The sequence below is a fragment of the Physcomitrium patens genome, chromosome 7 (assembly GCF_059467195.1).
Source record: "Physcomitrium patens ecotype Gransden chromosome 7, ASM5946719v1, whole genome shotgun sequence".
Lineage (NCBI taxonomy): Eukaryota > Viridiplantae > Streptophyta > Bryopsida > Funariales > Funariaceae > Physcomitrium > Physcomitrium patens.
This window is the reverse complement of record NC_143416.1, coordinates 4,957,090-4,978,345: the sequence shown is the minus strand read 5'-3', so window position 1 is coordinate 4,978,345 and position 21,256 is coordinate 4,957,090. Positions and strand designations below refer to the sequence as shown.

The 21,256-nt window shown below is 27.9% G+C and overlaps 1 long non-coding RNA gene across 4 annotated transcripts; it reads right to left on the bottom strand.

Moving 5' to 3' along the window:
* Positions 1-2,006: 2,006 nt before the first annotated feature.
* LOC112285091 (uncharacterized) lies at positions 2,007-5,556 on the bottom strand. Of its 4 annotated transcripts, none has more exons than XR_016504125.1 (3): positions 3,707-5,535; positions 3,258-3,530; positions 2,007-3,023 (listed from the first exon to the last, which is right to left on the bottom strand). It is a non-coding gene; the product is annotated as an uncharacterized LOC112285091 (long non-coding RNA). The 4 variants fall into 4 exon arrangements; XR_002970594.3 differs by lacking the exon at positions 2,007-3,023 and having other exon boundaries at positions 3,031-3,530; positions 3,707-4,007; positions 4,748-5,556; XR_016504126.1 differs by lacking the exon at positions 2,007-3,023 and having other exon boundaries at positions 3,031-3,530; positions 3,707-4,007; positions 4,185-5,359.
* Between the last annotated feature and the right edge of the window lie 15,700 nt (positions 5,557-21,256).

Sequence of the window (21,256 nt, the reverse complement as noted above, 5' to 3'; positions counted from 1 at the left end):
TATTTTAAAAAACTTGTCTCTTGTAGCAAAATCAGTTGTTTTCTTGATGAGATAAGGATCTACAAGCTAAAGTGGTCAGTTTTCTGCACTAATATCTTCACCAAAATATCAATTTTGTAAAATATGTGGAGTGTGGCAAGTATAAATATCCTACTGGATGAAATACTTTGAACTTGGATTTTAAAAATACTGATAAAAATTATTTATAAAAGTTTAATATTTTCATTTTTTACTATGATTTTATTATTGTTCTAGTATATGTACCAAAAATGCCATAAAACTAGATTCATTAATGTTGACATGAGTTGCATATAGTCCTCACCATCAAAAACTTTAAGTCTAAGTTTCTATATTGAATTTTAATTGAACCAAGGTATCTGTAAAATTGTTAGAAACTAAAAGGAAAAAATATACTTTTAGATATTTATTAAGTTTGAAATAGGAACTAATGTTTTCCCAAATCCAAGTAACAGATGAATTGATTAAAAACGTTATACTTGCATAATTTTTTTGTATTTTTTTATACCCTATGTATATGGTATAAATAATCATGTAAAATATTCATTTCAATATGCATTGGTATTTCTAAATTTTAATAATTAGATATGATTATGATTTTTGTTGATGATGATGCTATATATATATATTATGTTCACAATTGACTGAAATAAACTCATATTTATTGCTTAAAAAGAAATATATTTATTGACAAAAAAATAGCAATAAGTGATTATTATATTATAAAATCAACTTCTTATTTCGAAGTTAATTTTCTGTTTCTTTTTTTCTTTTAAATAAATTTAAGTTAGAGTTTTTTTGTGTAAATATTGCAAGATAAACCTAAAAGTCTATGTGATTTTTTAAAGATGTATTTAAAATATATTTTTTCAAATGTAAGCAATTAAATGTATAAATTTTAATTCAAATGAGTTCTAAATATTACTTTTAATAATAATAAAAATAATAATACGGTCTTGGTTTTTCTTCAAAAATAACATTACAAAGCAATTTATAAATATATAATAGTATTCAATATTATAGATGAATTACAATACAAAATTATAATCAAATATTTTAAATTTTTTAAAAAATAGATCCAACATAATCATAAAATATTTTAATAATAGTAATTATGTAAATAGAAATAACATAATAATTTAAAATAAATTTATACAAAACTTATAGTTTTAATTTGTGGCTTATTTTTACTTTTATTTTCATTTAAAAAAAAACTTCTTAAAATTTTAAAAAATATTTTTATTGACAATTTAATTGTACTAAGAATAATTTTAGAATACTGGTGTTATTTTTTCTTGGTTTTATTGTAATAATTAATATAAATTAATGTAAAAACTTTTTTTTATAGATTTTTTCAAAGTTTTTATTTTTATTTATTTTTTATTCTTAGTATTAACAAAAAATAAAAAAATAAAAAAATCTAACTTATAGATCTTACTTATGAAGTTATAGTTGTCAATTAATATCATTTAACTTCTCAACAATAAAGACAACATCTTAAGATAAGGGTATAACTAATACCACCAAATGTTTTGCTATTGCTACTATAATTTTTGCTTTTGTTACAATAACTTGCCATCTATTATATGCCACCCACATTCTTTGTCAATACTAAATAAAAAAAATCATATATATATTTAAATTAATCAAATATAAATTTTATTTTTTGATATTTAAAACACATATATATATATATATATATATATATATACATATATTAAAAAATCAGTAAAATATAAATTAATTATTCTTATTAGCCTTTGATGATATCATGTTAGAAAGAAATTTATTTTTGATGTAGGTTAAAAATATATATTAGAAATATTAATAAATTTTTTAATTAAAATAGAAACTAAAGCTATATATTAAGTGAATGACTGATTGTGGTGGTAGTATCAAAATTCTAAGATAAACTTCTATTTGGTTTTATTTATTCTAACTAATTAATTAAGATAATCTAGTATATTAAAATAATATGCTAGTATATACAATAGATATAAGCTTATTCATTCTCGCCATGAAATCATTCAAAATCTCATAATGTCAAGTGAATTTGACAAAACAAATACTTCTCCCTTAATTGCAAAACTGTTCAAAAGAGAGGTTTTGCCAGTATTAATGAAACTCCATCCAATTAGTACATGTATATTCAAATATGGTATTGTATCAACAAATCATCTCACTTCTAATCTAATCACAATCATGCAAACAACAACCAAATCTCCCAACAGAATATCCGAATTGTCAGAGAATGAAATACTGAGTCTGTTCGGGAGCGCAATAACTCCCATAATCAACTTTCTAGTCGAATACTTTGCAAATTATCAACAAAAAAAATTCTCTTCTTGAGAGTATGAAACACACCTCCAACTCCAACGAGCTGAAATGTGCATAATCACGCCTGAACCGTTTCAATAAATTCCAAATCAGCAACACTACACGTTGTGCACAATATTGTGGGTTCCCGACTTTCATGTACATCATTGCAGCACCCGAAACAGTTTGTGCTGCATAAACACATATGTATAGAAAAATAGAAAGGAAAAGACAGAAAAAGAGAAAAAAAAAGAAAAGGGGGGGGGGTAGGAAGGAAGCAAGCAATAGAGAGAGAAAGAGAGAGAGTTTTTTTTTTTTTTTTTTTTTTTTTTTTTTCAATCAGCAAATAATGAGTGCAAAAAAAGAAGCTAAAAAACAGGTTATAATGGAAAGAGACTGTAACAGAGGAAAACTAGATGGACTTGAATTATCAAAAAAGTGAAATCATTAGACAGAACCATTAATGCAGATGAAACTCCCCAGACATCATCACTTGTCGAGCAATCAGTAAATCTCAATTTGAAGCCTTGGCGCAGACAACTAGTGTGTTTCAGCAGGATTTCGAAACTCTTGAATCACTCACTCTGCCTTTTGCAATGTTCATTGATTTTATCCAGACTTTATTCTCCAGTCTTGAAGTCTCCTTTCCATCAATGACAAAAAGAATGGGACATAAACAAAGGCAAGACCTGGAAGTTTAGAAACATAATAAATTCCACAAAAAATATGGGACATAATCAAAGACATGATTTTGGGTTTCTTAGTACAACTGCAGGATACACTACGGATGAGGAGGGACCTGTACGATATCAGGTGGACGAAGACTCATTAGACATCATTGAACACAGTTAATCCACTATCCTCATACGAACTATTTCTTTTCAAATTAGAACGACCAAGTTTCAGACTGCTCTCAGACTTACCATTTTGTATTAGTGAAACACGCCCATCTTCCTGAAAGCTGCAATAGTGAATAGCACTCAGGGCTGTCGTGGGAGCTATAGCAGTCTCAGCAACAAACTGATACCAATGAGTATCAAAAGGTGAATGATTCTATTCTTCTCAAAGACGAACTAAGCACTTGATAATGCTTTTCTAATAGATAGGTTACTCTGATTTGGGAATAGAGACGCAATTCGTGTTGGAAGAGTTCCTACGCCTTGCAGAGAATTTTCAAACCAATGTAGATCATTCCCCTGCAATCACAAAAATCCTCATCAGGTGGGTCGAGCACCCCAGTGTGTTGAGACACCATCACGACACAAGAATGAGAAGAGTGAGTACAAAATAGGGGTTTTTAAATATTTTCTCTCTGATATTGATTTTGGATAGTGTAAATGTTGCTTTTAAAGTAGAAGTAAGCAGAGCCTACCCACGGTAGCAATGCAGAAGGGAGTCCCAGGATTGAGTGCAGCTCGTTTTTCGTTTTGTTTTTTTTTGTTTTTGTATCAGTTTCAAACATGCAGTCCTCATAGACAATACGACAGGAGTCATAGCATTTGGACAAACATCACATCTGCAGAGAGTATGCGTGAATGGTAGTCAAGTATTCACGGGCAGAATGACGCGCATAGGTTCCTTGAAGAATATTGATTGCTCCTTTAATCTCCGGCAAAAGTTGTTAAAAGTGAAACTGTGACCATCCGCGGCTTCGAAGCAAAGGAGTGAAGAGTCTGTAAAAGGCAGTGCAATTCAAGCACATCAATAGGTTCTACAAACATACTCGTCGTGAAATCAATATCAAGGAGCAATTCAATTAAGAAAATCAGCTCATCCCACTGTAAAATCCCACAGTAAACCAAACAGTTAGCTCATTATTTGCAGATACGGGGGTATCATTGAATCCAAACCTAAGCTTGTCAGCTGCCACAAGAATTCGTTCTGGAGCACAAACACAAAGGAAAGCAGGGATCCGACTTGAAAAGAAAAGAAAAGAAAAAGAAAAATAACTCGAACTGCTCCCAGCTGAATGTTCCACATCATGAAGCCTCGCTGTATATTCCTTCAATCACATCTTTATCCAATCAGCAATGTCCAGACTCGTCCAACTAGGTTCAGACCCGCGAACCCTATTCACCAAACTGACGCCATTAACAACAGAAGCTAGCAAAATAAAGACACGAGACGAGGGAAACGAACAAGGAATGACGGAGACGAAGAGCGCAAGCGTGCAAAAACTTTATCCGCTTGCTCAAGTAAACTGCTGAGACACGAGACATCGTTCCTACTCGCACACATACACACACAAAGACTGCACTCGCCCCACAATCTGATCCAGCACGTTCATGGATCGTAGCGATTTCACTAGCTCAGCCCTAAACCCTAAATCCAACCCATTTCTTTCATGTTTGTCTTACCCACAATCGGTATTCATATACCCAACACTAGAAATGCGAAGCCACAGGATTACTACCTGCAAATCGGGCCTGCGAGCGATCGAGCATGGCTACAGAACGACGATTCGAAGAGGCTCGCCGCGACCTCTAGAGCGTGGGAATGCAACAAGAACGGATTCCCTCTCCTGTGTGAACGCGGAAGAATTAATGACCCGTGTGAACAGTGCACCCACTTGCACATCGCGATACTTGTGTGGATGGTGTGAACGGAACATGGCGGTGTGAACGCTCCTGAGGTCGATTCGAGAGCCTCGTTCTAATCGCCATGGCAGTTGGAACGCGATACGTGTGTGTAAGCCAGAGGTATTCACTGGTGTGAGCGCAACCTTACTTTGAACACAATACAAGTGTGAACGGGAGTGGAGACGATCAGTGTGAATGTAGGTTTTGCTTCATTCAATTAGTTATATTTGTACATACTAGAGTTGTTCATTATTTTGTTTTTAAGTAGAGGACAAGAGGACTAGTTGTATCATAACATTTTATATTCCTGAACAAACCATTGACCAACTTTGGTGGTACTGAAATTGCTTAGGTAATATATGATAATATCCATGCCTTATTTCTTACATAGGATTTGGTAAAATGGGATAAAATTGTACACATAGGTAGAATATAATTAGAAATTTTGGAACAAACTTAAAAATGGGTAAATGAGTAAATGGATGCATGAAGAGATGTAATATCATTTGGATGGATGTAAATAAACAAATATCATTGTCTTTGATATATAAGAAGCACATCTTTTTTAAAAGCCTATTTATTAAAGACCATGGTTCAAAAGCCTTACTAAGGTCCATTGCTTGATGAAGAGAAGCCTTTTCCTTAAGATATAAGAAAATATGAAAAGAAGTCACCAAATTATTATTTTATTACAAGTCTAAATATATCAATCTATATCTTGATTTATATAATTATAAGATATATATATATATATATATATATATATATGAGAAGTTGTTAAAGCCACACCTCAATTTTGTTAGCCTCCCTTGCCATCTCCTAATTAACTTTGTCCATCCCTCATCTTTGTCTCTCCTTCCCAATTTCTATTCTCAATACCTTGTTCCTAGCTCTTGTTTCTTAACTTTGTCCATTCCTCATCTTTGTCTCTCTTTCCCAGTTTCTATTCTCAATACCTTGTTCCTAGCTCTTGTCTCTTGTTCAAAGCCCCTATTTCCCAACCTTATTCTATGTCTTCCATCCATCGTTTCCAGTCCTTGTCTTGCAACTTGAATCCCTCCATCCTTGTTTCCAATACCCATTTCTAATGTCCATGTTCTTACTTGGTTGTATTTAAAATAAGTTACATAAATTAAAATCTTTTAAGCAATTGATTTGTTATTGCAACAAATCTTAATCTTAAAGTCATTTATCTTAAAAAATAGAATTATATATATATAGTCATATAGATATTAATTTTAGTCATTTATAAATTCAACTCTTATGAATAAAATTTATATTTTTTGATTTAAATTATTTTATATCATTTATTTTACTTCTTATTTCTTTTATTTATTATCTTTTTAAGGAAAATTATTTATTAGATTTATTTTTTAATGATATTTTATAATAGTTATTTGAAAGAATATATAATTTTTAATTTATATTATAATATATATATATATTTTTTATTCTTTAAAAATTTAATTTAATTAATTATATACTTTTTACTTGATTAGTATTTTAATTGATACATTAATTTATTTCATAGAAATTTAGTTGAACGTGATTTTGATTTTTATTGTTTTTTCATGAATACTACATAGAAATCTTGTTTTGAGTCTAAACTTTAGTTAATTATTAAGATTATAAACTTTAAAGTATATAACCAAATCTATAATAGATTGACATATAAAATATTTATGTTGAATGTATTTTTTTATTACATGATATCTTTAAATTAACTTATATTGAAAAAATATTTAAAATTATAAATAGAGATAGTTTGATTATGCATAGAATAATAAAGAGTAGAAAAAAACTAAATTATTATGTTATATTTTTTCTTCTATAATAAAATGAATGATGCAAAATTTAATGGTAAGAACATCTAAAGCAACCACCTTTAATATACACAAAATGATAAAGAAAAGTTGAAAAGAAACATGCACAAAATAATTGTATAAAAGTATATTAAAAAACAGTGAAGAAATTTTATTAAAGAAAGATAATGAATTTATAAAAGAAATATAAAATATTAAGATAAAAATATATTATGATTTTGACTTAATTTTTTGTTTTTGATATACATATATATAATTTATAGTCATTTTTAAAGATTAATAAAATAATTTTTATTTTTTTAACTACCTTTTTGAAGTGGATCCAATAGAAATTTTAGACAACAATATTATTAATTAATATGAGAAAAAATTGTATCCTACCTCATTTTTTTTCTTCTTATGACTTTTAGACTTATCATTTGAAGTATAAAGCTAATTTAGAAAGTTTTTTTTTTTTTTTTTTTTTTTTTTTTTTTTTTTTGATTTTAACCAAATAAAACACTTAAAAGTTGTGATTTCTCATCTTATTTGGTAAGTATAAATTACTTCTAAGATATATAAAAATAAATAAATGAGTAAGTAAATATATATATATATATATATATATATATATATATATGTTTATAAACATTATTTTGAGCTTAACAAAGATATTTACCTATGTGAATGCAATATTGATTTAAATCATAGAAAATGTTATATTTTAAATATTAAAATAAAGACCAACTAAGTAAGTTCTAAGATTTTTAAGATTTTTTAAAAAATCATTATTTAGTAATTTTTATTATTAGTAGTAATAGACTATAATATCATAATATTATTGTAAATATTTTAAAATTTTAATATATAGTTGAATAATTTTTTTGAAGTATTTATATATATATATATATATATATATATATATATATATATATATATATATATAAAATTAAAAATATAATAAAAAATCAAATTAATCACAAGTTATTTGAAATAAAGCTAATAAAGATATTAACTATAATTAATACATATTCTTTATTTATTGGTATTTATCAAATAAAAGTATTTTAAGGATAAATAATACTTTAAAGAGTTTTAATATAAATATTTATATTAATTTTGTGATATAAAATATAAATGATATAAAGTGTATAAAGTGTCACTTTAGACATTATCAATAAAAAATTAAATTAACAAAAATTATGCATTATCACACATCAAATATAATATATAATATATCAAATTTATGATGTATAATATATCAAATTTATGATGTATAATATATCAAAAATGATATATAATACATGATGATGACATACATTCATCTACATAAAAATTCATTTATAGATGGATGTAAAGTAACAAAAAACTACTTTAGTTGATCATTTTTCCAACATCCCTTCTGGCTACAAATATCATATCCATTGTATGTAATACTTAGATATTGGAAGTGATATGATCTACTTTATTATAATGAATGCTTTAAAGACCTACATTATACTATAATAAGTCACTTCAATAGAAAATAAGTTAATAAAATAAAAAGGTGGCATCTCCACATTGTGTTTTGTTGGTCACTTTAATATCCCATTTTGTTGTTAGATGCAAATAACAATCAAGTGATAAATGATATTATGGTCTTGTAAGTACTTAGTGAAATTATGTAATATGAGTTTTCTTCCTTTGTCAAAATGAACTAATAAGATTTGGTTAGAAGTTTGTCTTTCAACCATTATGTGAAATTTATTAAACCTACCAAAAAATTAGTCTTTTGAAATCTAAAATAAATCCAAGATTTTTTGAAAAAATCATTAATAAATACTATAAAGTAATAAAAATGTATTAGAGATTTGATTAGTAGAAGTCCACACATATCAATATATATAAGTTTCAAAGATTTTTTGGCCCTATTTGTTGCTATCTTAGGGATTTGGTTTCTAGTTTGTTTACTTTAATAATAAAAATTACATGATTGGATTTTGACAAAGAAGCAAAGAAGTCTTAGAACTAGGTCATTGATTTTAAGATGTTTGAGGCTTTTATATTTCAAATGATCTAATTCAAAGTGTTAAAGAGAAATGAGAGAATCAACATATTTATTAATAAAAGAGGTTTTTAATTTGAAGAGTTTTGCATTATGTTTTAGTGACTCTGTTTTATCAATCTTAGTAGTATAAATATTGAAATTGGGTGTAGCTAATTGTTCTAATTTTTAAAAATCATTATTAAGATCCCGTTTGCCTTTTCCTATGATTTTCTATACTTCATTAGTTGAGATAATAAAGCACTATATAGATCCAAAGATGCAAAAGTTTCTAACAATTGTAATTTATCTAATAGATAGAATGTTTTCTCTAAGACCAAAGACATAGCAAATTTCTTTGAAGATTTTTATTTCTTTATTGGACATAGATACATGTATTGTCTCTTGTCTTGTAATTACATAGGCATTGTTCTCAAGTGAGGTTATTAAACTTCTAAGGTAATAATCTATATAGTCAAAGAACAAATTTTTTTTAGTAAAGTACTTCAAAGCATCAAAGTCTATGATATATTCATTTTTATTCTTATCATTGAATGCTAGGAATTTGAAAGCTCCTAAGATAGTTTAATTACTTAGTAGATCAAGTACAATATTATCTCCATATTATTCTTCTATGATATTAATTCCATAATTGTTATAAGATGTTTGTATGGAGGTAAAAATACTTGAATTTTCAAGAGTATGATAAATATTGAAGTAAAAGTTGGAATATCCTTGTTAAAGGATCATATTGGCAAGTGCTTGATAGATGTTTGAAGTATGTCCTTCCTTGTCGCAACGACAACAAATAATTAAATCTTGTATGAATCATTGTTGGTAATATTGAGATTCTTGAAGGCCCTATATTTTACCTCGATTTTATCTTTATTGATGTAAAGGTCCATGATGAAGCTTATTGTGATAGATATTATAGATCCTCATCATGAGTGTTTCATTCACAAATTCTTATCACTTCCTAAGATCAGTGTTAGTTTCTTCTATATACAAATGACTCCATAATTCTTCTAAGAATAATAAGATCTTTTTATTTTTCATATGTATTATTAATTTTTTAAAATATTTTGGAAGACAATTGAAAATATTATAAATTATAATTGCTAGAGTTTGTATCAAATTTATGGCTTTCAGATGTCTAATAATATCATTGATGTGTTATATAAAGGAAGAAAAATCTTTGTATTTTTTCATTCTCAAGTATTCTTATTGATTCAATATAACTATAGTATTAAAAATAGTATTAAAAAAAAATTCTTGAAATGATTTTAGGTTGTTTTGGTGAAAATCGTATGGCATAGATTTGGAATGAAAGAGAGTTGCAAGAATGCCTTTACTCTTCTATTCTATTTTTATTTGGCATTGATTATTCTTGATGTAGTAGTGATGGCTTTTATTCTTGATTCTTTCTCTTTGTTGTCATTGATGTTGTTTGCAATAGGATTTTTTTCATGTTGAATAAGATCCCATAGGTCTTTTTTTTTTTTTTTTTTTTTTTTTTATCAAAAATACTTTGCATTGTGATGGACTAATGTTTATACTTCTTGAGTCATGTCAACATAATTTTTTGGAATACACACTTTTGTGAGTACTCATCATGTGTTATTTTATAGATGTACAAATATACTATAAGATTTTAAAAAAGAACAATGATATAAGAGTTAAAAAAAGAATTGAAGAAGGCATGTAGATGCTAATATATCATAAGAAGAAAACTTTAAAAGAAGAAAGAATATTTATAATAACAAAAGAAAGAAAATGAAGCAAAAAACATGATAGAAAATTCAATGCTAAAAAAAATAAACTAGGCAAAATGTTTTCTCTAATACCATGTCGAATAAATAAGAAGAATCAAATCAAATAATAATACTTACATAACATGTATACATAAGATATATATAAGATATACATAAGATATAAATGCATAAGTTGAGATTTATAAAAGAAGGATCTCAACATGAAGATGATGTGTATAGCTATTCATATATAATTTCATCCATAGATAGATGTGAGGTGATAGAAAACTACTTTAGTTTATCATTGTTACAAGTAGAAATTCAGATTAATGGAAAGAGAGAGATTTTGCAAAACTACATGTTTTGCTAATCCTTATAATTGTACAAAAGTAGGATTTTACAAAGATTTTTTGAAAATTATGGATGGTTTTAATTAACATTAGTTTTAATAGTTAGATTTTAAATAAAACTCATGAATCGACCATTTTCTTATTTTTAAGAGATTGTAGGTGGAGATATTTTAATTTAGTATAGTTTTTTTTTGCATTCTATCAAACAAGATTTTGGATTTGTAGAAGACATTGATTTCTTCTTTTGTAGTCCAATTATGATTAGTTAATCAATGATACCTATCTATGTCTTTTATTTCTAACAAAAGAAATTTCATATTATAGATATTATTGAATATTCACAATACCTATAAATATATTTATTTTATTATACAATAGTTATTTTATTTTTAAATATTTTTATATATCTTTGCTTTATTTATATTAATTTATTCTTTTGTTGAGATATAAATTTAATATTAGTCTCTAATATTTATTAAAATAAATTTACATGTATATTTTTATTTTAGATGATGTATCTATTGTGATGTTCATTCCGACTCTATCATCATTATTAGCTAGATCTAGAAATACTTGACCTTAGATCAATTATTTCAGAAAGAAGTAGATCTCATCCTATTCTTTTCTATACTTATTCAAGCATTGCTTAATGCTCATTGAGCATTTTTGTATATCACAATAAAATGATAGCTTTTGTATTATGTTTGTTTGAATTATTTCTTCATAATATTAGAATGGAGGATTTTTATGCAACCTTGGTTGATGACTTACACATTGTTTAATTTGGCTATTTAAAATATCTTTATTTTCTTCTTTTTTCTTCTCTTTTCATTGCAAAGAGTTTTAGAAACTAGCCACTTGATATATTGCTATTACAGATTGATCAAATACATTGAATTCACTTGAATTTGTCAACTCTAAAAAAATAATACTAACTGGCTCTAACAACTACAAATATTGTGTAGTTACAATACAAAGCATCTTTAAATAAAAAAAATTATAAGATCTAATCAAACCTATAATTTGAGCAACTTCAATAGTAACAGATTCAAAAAGAGAAGAAATTGTCAATCCATTAAAGATGGTTGAGCTTTTGAACACAACAAACTTGAATTGGAGGAGAAAGAAATGTGCTAAAACAATGCTTCAATTCTCAATCTTCTCAAATTTGCACCATAATATCTTGGATATTTCAGATCCAAAAGAAGTATGGAACATGCTAAATACTATATTTCAAATCAATACAATTTTAGATACTATAATGTTGTTAAAATAATAAATGCATCTACAAATAATAGAACAATAAGATGTATTAACATTCATACAACATGTGAATAATATCCTCCAAGTGTCAAAGATAAGAATTTGATGAAAGAAAATAAACAAATAAGACTCTCTCAAAGAAATAGAAATAGAGAAGTAAGTGTATTAAAAAGAAAACTAAAATGGCTATTACCAAAAGACAAATAAACTAGAGATTTTTGAAACTAGACTAAAAACAAGAAAGAAGTTGGCAAGAATGAAGAAGGCTTCACTTTTGCCTCTATATATACTATCTATTTAAGATCTATATGACAATATTCTATACAACATCCAAAAACATGTTGACTTTGTATGACACATATCTTAACTTACAAGCCAAGTTTTCTATATGTACACCACATAATTAGCTTGTTATATAAGCTATCAATACATGTGGCACGTGGTTAATTTGTTGACAAAGTTTCTAACCTATCAATCAACTACAAACACATGTAAAGTCAAAATAGCATCTAAAAAGCTTATATGAAGCTTTTCTAGAAGGTATTATAAAATTAATCTATTTTTATTTATTTTTACCTATTTATATTATTTAGATAATATTTATATATATTATCTATGATATATTATTTAGATAATATTTATAAATATATATATATATATCTATGACATTAAGACTTGAAATTGATAAAATAAAAACTATCAAAAGAAGTAATAGTACATCACATACTCAATCGTCTTCCTCACTATTTTGAAAAACTAATATCTTAGATACTCTCCAAAAAGACCTTACGACTCCTACAAGAAGTATGGAATCATATGCATATGACAAAAACTAATATTGCATTGTAATAATTAGAAGAAATTCCAAATACAACTTTTATTATGAAAATAAGAAACTTATACACCTAACACTACTATAGACATCATAAACCATGACACAATTCACCAAGATTGTATTTGAATCACCAAACATCTATTGGAGTTCATTGCTCATATAGAAGATGTCCCTCAAGACAATCTCATACACCACTCATATACTGGAAGTATAACAAATCTATCCATACATCATAATTTTGTAGAGCACCAAAGCCTTTGCTATATCAACCAATAGTGCCAAGGGCAACTTCATACTCACGAGATAACTATAGAAGTTCTCTAATCTCAACCAAACCTTGAATAAACTTGAAAAAAAAATAGACTGGTAAGCACTACTTATCAAAAGACTTCACAGATCTAATTAGTGATGAAACTATATATGAAGGACATGAATCTCAAGGAAATCCTCAATACACTCTTGTGTCACTGAAAAGAACTACAAAATCACTCAAAAATGAAATAATATTAAATTAGAATGGCTATTGCCAAAAACAAAAAGACTAGAAAGTCTTGAAACAAGACTAAGGACTAAAAAGGTGTTGATAAGAGTGAAGAAGGCTTCACTCTTACCTCCATATATACTCTTAATTAGGAGCTATATGATAATATGCTATAAGACCTCCAAAACGTGTTAACTTTGCAAGACACGTATCTTAACTTGTAAAGCAAGTTTTTTATATGTGCACTAGATAATCAACTTGCTCTACAATCTATCAACACATAATTAATTTGTTGACCAAGGTTCTAACCTATCAATCAACTACAAACACATGTAAAGTCAAAGTAGTGTCTATGAAACTTCTAGAAAGCTTCTTTAGAAGGTATTATAGAATTAATTTATTTTTATATACTTTTACGTACTTCTACCAAATCATATAGATATTTAATATAATACATATTTATATCCTTGACATTATACTAGAGGCATCAAAATTACTAGTAATTATAGAAGCTAAAGAAAAGAATGGATAATAGATTTTGATACATCCAAATACTTCTCAGGAAATTACTCAACCTTTAGCAATATAGACAGAATATAAAGTACTCTAGTAATTATATGACTTTGTCTTTTTGTAATATCAATAAAAAGACAAAGTCATATAATTAATAGTTAAGATACAGTTGACTTGTCTATATCAAATGGAGAAATAAAAACCTTAATGGATGTTTGCTAAGTTCTTAGTTTCTATTGCAATATCTTGTTTGTTGGCAAAATTATTGATGTGAATAACTTGTACATCTTTAATCTATGATATTTTAGTATAGTATTAATTCAAAAACCACACATGATAGTTATAAAAAGAATATAAAATTCAAATGATGGATTATAAAAATTAGATTAGTTAGAACCAAACTTTCAAATAAGTAAGATTAAAAATTTAGCAAACCTTATAATAAAACATACTTCCAAGTCTCATGATAGAAAATCGTCTTTAAATAAACTTTCCATTCTTTGGTACAAATAGTTGGATTACATAAATACTAAAAGCCCAATTGCTATAAGCTGTCAAGGACTAGTCATTACACTCCCTAGTTTATAATTAAAAATACCACATGTTTCACTTGCTATGAAGAAAAATAACCTTGTAATAAAATTTTTAAAAATTTCTTGAGTTGTAATATAATTTTTCTAGCATTAATATATAGAGATGTGTGTAGTCTCTTATCAATCAGATCTCTAGGATGTTCCTATTACTACATTCTATTCACAAATGACTATAATCATTGATCATGGATCTACTTCATGGCAACTAAGGATGAATCTTTTGACAAATTTAAACAATTTCATGTCATGATTAAGAAACATATACCACATAAAATCTTGTATCTTATATTTAATAAATGAAGTGAATTCATCTTTCATAAATTCAACGAATATCTAAAAGAAAATGACATCTTGAGGCAATTAAGCACTACAAAGACACCACATCAAAATAAAGTATCAAAAAGAAAGAATTGTATAATCTTCAATAAAATACGAGTATTGCTAATTGGAAGCAAAGTCCTTCAATTCTTATGGACAAAAGCAACAAAGTCCATAGTACAAATTATCAATACAATTCCTATAAGAGCTAACAACGATATTATGCCTAATGAGGTATTTTTTGGTATTAAATCTGTTTTGACAAAACTGTGTTTATTTGGATGCTTGTGCTATGTTGCTTGTGATGAAATACAAATGCAAAAAATGGACCCTTAATTACAAGTAGGATTGTATGTGGGTCTAGATTTAGAGTCAAATGCATATTGCATTTACTTGCCTAAACTTCGCCAAGTACAAGTGACCCATAATGTAACTATTGATAAAATCAAGTTTTTCAACATCAATGAATTAGAGAAAACAATCATCAATGATTTACTTAATGACTTTTATCCAGATTTCTCTTCCTATAACAATGACTTAGATTTTGATGAAGTTACTAAAGTTACACAAATTAGAGCATTAATAATACAACTATTAGGTCCTTCAACCACACCATCTTTTAAGATTAAAATTCCTACATATTTTATTATTAAACCACTTTGGATGAACTATCTCTGTAATACAACATTTATATTGTCTATAAGTTATCTCACTAGTTTATTTTTAATATTATCCAATGTCTAATCAAATTGACTATCTCATCACTTGATTATGCCATGGATTAAGGTCGTTTACGTATTCTCAACATACTAACAATCTTATCTTCATGTCTTGCAATCAATGAACAATCCTTAGCTAACTTCAATCTTTATGTCTAATAATTTGATTATATCAAATTATGGCTAATATTTGATATAATCAAAGACTTTTTTTTATATGTTAATGATCTTGAGTATATTAATAACTTACTTGCAGCTATCCAATTATAAAAGATAAAAAAGAATTACTACAACTCACTTTATCTTATACAAAGGTGTTCCTTGACATGCTACCAAAAGATCTAATTGACTATAAGATTATTTCTATAGTCTACTTAACCTCTCCATAGAATCCAATTCCTACCAAGAGACTAGATTATGCAAAAACTTTTGCTCCAATAGTGAAGTAAAAAAACCATTTATTTATTGTTTATACTAGCTACACAAAATAATTGGCCACTTTGCCACATAGATGTTAAAATTGCCTTCTTACATGGTGATTTGAAAGAAGAGGTGTATATCAATCAATCTCAAGGCTTTGTCATAGCAAAAAAAAAAACACTTAGTACGTAGATTATACAAAGCCTTCTATGGCCTACGACAAGCTTTGAAGACATAATATGATAAAATTAACATTTGCTACAAGATCAAAGATTTAAAAAGAAAGAAGGAGATTATAATCTATATATAAGACATTATAATAGTAGAATTTTTTATCTTCATAATATATATTGATGAACTTATATTTAGAGGCATTTATAAGAATTAGATAGTTTGCTTCAAGGAAACACTATAAAGCAAATTTGAAATATCAAAACTTAGAGAAAGTAATCTTATCTTATATTTAAAAGCTAAAATCATTTGCATACCAATAGGCCTATTCACCACACAAAGAAACTATGTATAAGAGGTCATTAAGCCATATAGAGTAGAAGGATGTCAAATAAATACTACACCTATGATAAAATATCTTAAATTAATCCCAAAAATGTATAAAGATATTATAGACCTTACATATTATAGAGGCATGATTGAAAAACTAATTCAACTTAATCATATCAAATCGGATCCGTCCTACTCGATTGTTATTGTAAAAAATTTGATGCAATGATCACATGTACTTTACCTTGCAGTAGCTGAATGTATCTTCTATTACATTATAAGAGGAATAGATTATGGAATCCTTTGCACCAACATCTGTAATCATATCATAACAAATTTTATAGATACTAATTGAGCAAGTAACATAACAAATGTCACCTCTATAATAGACTTTGTATTTAAATTGGAAAAAATTTATATTATCTAGATATCTAAGAAGCAGGCCACTATGGCCTTTTTCTCATCCAAAGTAGAATATATGGATCTCTCAGGAGTATCTTGTGAATTTGCATAGCTAAAAAAATTAACACGGGATTTTGATTTTATCATATCCAAATCTCTCATCATAAACTATGATAATATAGAGAGCATCAAGATGGCCACTAACCTTGACATCAATCCTTAGACCAAATACATTTATATACACAACTACTTTACTCTAAAAAAAATTGACAATGAAAAAATTTGAATAAAATATGTGTCTTTTTTGGATCAAAAAGTTCATATATTTATTAAGCCTTTGGAATATGGTCTATTTAAAAAAAATGGAACTAAATTCAACATTATTTCAATAGTTACAAAACAATCACTAGCTTTATCAAAATAAAATCAGTAATCTATACCTTCAATACTTCTTAAATCCTAAGCTATTCCTCCAATCTTCAAATCTAACAACACAATCTATTTTATTTTCTTCTTTAAATCAAGCTCATAATAATATGTATTAATTATCCTATTTTATGTAAGAGTTATTAAAAAAATGACTTAATTATTTGATTTTTTTATTTTTATTAAATTGAGCCTACTCTATTCAACTTCAATTTCTCAATGCTTCCATTTTTTAATAATTTTTTTTTATTATTTACAGCAATCAAAATACATTGTCACTAAATTTTAGCTGTTGAAGTAATCATGGCAATATTACTCTCTGCTTGATATTCAAAGACAATCCAATCATATACTTTGTTGCATCCTTATCTTACTTCAAATTCTTATAAAAATACATCTTCTTATGTCACAAAAATCCTTACCTCCTTCTCAACTTCCTTTGCTACTTCTAATCTATGAGAAGTAGCTTCTTCAATAGAAACTCTACATATACCATATTGGTACTATAAAGATTCAAAATGAGACCAAGTTGAAGTTGATCCAACCTCAAGCAATTCTCTAGACCATTGTTGTGATATAATATGGCTAATGAATGAAAAAGAGAAGAAAATATTATACTATAAAAGATCTTATTTTAAAATATTATAAAAAATTATCTTAAAAATATAGATAATAGTATAAAAAGATAATAAAATTAAAAAGTGTTAATATAGCCTTTTTATAAAATAGGCTTTTACTTACATTATAAGGCCATAAACAAAAAAAAACAAAGTAGATTGGAAAATTAAATAATATAAGCATGTATATGAAAAAAATTAAGAATAGATTTTAGCAAAATTTAACTCAAGAAAGTAAGAATTGATACCTAGAAAGGAGTAGTTGTCAACTTGGGTCAAAATCAGACCTTGAGATACAAAACTTTGCACTTATAGTACCTCTGGGAATTCTTTGATAGTTCAAAGAGTAGAATTTAAGAAAAACTTTCGAAAAAAATTTAAGGCATTGGTTTCATATCATTTGAATCAATATTGAGATTTTGAGAGATTTTCAAAGTTAATAATGTTCTTAGTAGGATTAGGATTTGAAAAATAAAAATGTTTTTACAAATTTGAGGATTTCTTGAGTTCTATGGTGTATATAGAAATAGAATTTGAACAGTGTATTGATATACAAGTTTTTAAATGTATATGCAAATTTTAAAGTCAATCAAATGGTTAGATTGAAGTATATAAAAGTTTTTGTGGATTAGGATCTCAAAAATTGGAGTTTGAGGATTAGTAAGTGTTTCTTAGATCTTTAGCAATTTGTCAATTGGATTGAAGTGAAATTATTTAGTAAAGATACTAGACTTGATTTTCAATGTTTAAGTGAAATTTGAGACCAATTCAATAATTCAAGAAGGAGATATTAGTGCTTGAAATTCAGCATTTAGGTTAGAATAGGAGACTATCCAACACCCAATTGAATTATCTTGCATTTCTCTCAATTAATAAGTGAGATTGATTTCATCTTTTTTGTGTGTGTTTCTAACTAAGACATTAAGAATTGTGAAAATTTTGAATTGATATTAATGGATTGATTATTAGTTGTTGAGGTTCTATTTTTCTATAGGATTTTCTAAGAGTTTGTTTAAGATCTAGGATTTGATTAGGATTTGGTTTAGGATTTACTTAAAATTTGGTTTAGAACTTATCTAGGATTTATTTAGGATTTAGGATTTCATTACAATTTTATTAGGATTTAACCTAAAGTTTGATTAAGATTAAATTAAGATTTTAAATAGGATCTGATCCAACATTTGGTTAAGATTCAATTAAGATTTTAATTAGAGTTACATTAGGATTTTTATTTTTAATATTTCTTTAGGATTCTTTGTATTTCTTTTGTGATTTCTTTTAAATTTATTTTGATAGGTTAAAATTTGATTGGATTATTGAGGATTACTTGAAGTTTATTTAAGGCTCTATTAAACTTGGTAGAATTGTTGTTGCATTGTTACTTACCTTCAACAGCTAGGTACTATGTGCATTTTCAAGCAAGAATGTATATAATACAATAGTGTGAGATTCTTAGAAGATAACTGTCTTGAATACAATGAACTACCTCCTCTCTCAACCAACTACCTAGAAATAACTCTTTTGAAGAATCTTCTTCTCTCAATCAATTGTCCATGAACACTTCCTATGTAAAACTTGATGCATTGAAGAAGAATATACTTTTTTAGAAAACTGCAACAATCTTCTTCTCCAATTGATGCTTTCATCACCTACACTTATCACATAAACAAGCTTGCAACAACAACAACAACAATAAATAAAATGAAAAAAAATAAAAAAAAACAATTCTTATCAACCTCAAAGTGAATAATTGTTGACTTACAAACTACTTCCTTTCTTGCTCTACATAATCTTTAGGTATACTACAAGCACTTTCTTCAAGGAAACCATTGTTTCTACTTAACAAGCCCTACAACCTCAAAGGAAACAAGTAAATCATCAACAACACGATTGAAAGGAGTGTCACATGAAGAACCTTCAGATCCACCCTCAGAGCCTAACAAAAGTTCATTCTCACTTCTACTTGATGTGTTCACGTTTGATTGCAAAAGTAACCACCATCAACCAATTAAAGACATCATAAAGTGTATACTCTGCCGTCTGTAAGAGAACACTTGTCATCACCATCAACAAAAATAAAAACTCCAACTTCAAGACCTCCATTTCTCCAGATGTCTACTCTGCTTTAGGTTTTATAGAGTTAGCAGAATAACAGTCTTTGCAATATCCTCCATCATGGACGATTTTGCAGTGAGGGAGGGTGCTGGGACGTTCATCCCTACTCCATCATCCTCCTACTTACGCTATTACCTAGATCTACAAATACTTGGCCTCAGATCCACTTATCTCGGAGAGAAGTGGATCTCATCCTGTGCTTCTCTGTACTTACACGAGCATTGCTTCATGCTCGTTGAGTGTTTTTGTGTATCACAGTAAAATGATAGCTTTTCTGTGTTATGTTCTTTTGAATTATTTCCTCAGTATTTGGAATGGAACCTAGAGCTTGGTGATTCTAAAGACAATGCCAGAATATACTGGACTCTCAACTCTCTCTTGGTACATAATCGAGCAGAACAGGTCCACGTTTTGCACGTATCGAAGATGATGGATGGCCTGGGCTTTGTCCTCACCCACATGGCAGAAGCGGAGTTCGGCACCTATTGGATGCACAAGGATCTTTCACGACAATCAATATGTGCATGCACATTTGGGTGCTACCAAAGACATCTATAACACAACTCGCTGGCTCCTTTTGAAGATGCCTTAAGCCACTTCCAACCCGTTCAATGAGATAAAAAATAGTCGAAGTTTCACGTAGACGCAAAAACTTGTTTGTGATCTGGTTAAACTTCAACTCTGTATCTGGCTTTGCATCCTGACTTAAAATCTATTAACGGCAGATCCAGCAAATCCATGTTACTGCCTAGTCCGAAGTTGTGCGGCATGCTGCAGGGTTAGCCTTCCATCCCATCGATGGAAGCTCGCAAAGAACGACCTTACCTTTTTGCTGTCGATACATCTTGACTAATCACCACATTCTATTACCATGCAAAGGAGTTCAGCCGATGAACATTCACGAATGCATTGATGGAAGCATGCGGGGATTCTGTGAACTGACTTTCGCGTTTATCATCATACGAGTTAACCACAGACACAGTTCCAGCCACCACACAGTTCTAATGGATTTTCTGTAAAGCACCCTGCATGGTTCTCATGAACAGAAAGCAGCTTACGCGAAGACAATTCGCAGTGACCGACCAGGAGCTGGCCTGGCTAGATCTTTTACTTACCCAGTAGTTCTGTGGATCACTGCCGGTGTATTCACACGATTACTGGCACATCGAAGGGATGTGATGCTCCGGTTCTTTCAATTTTTTTGGAGTCCTGTG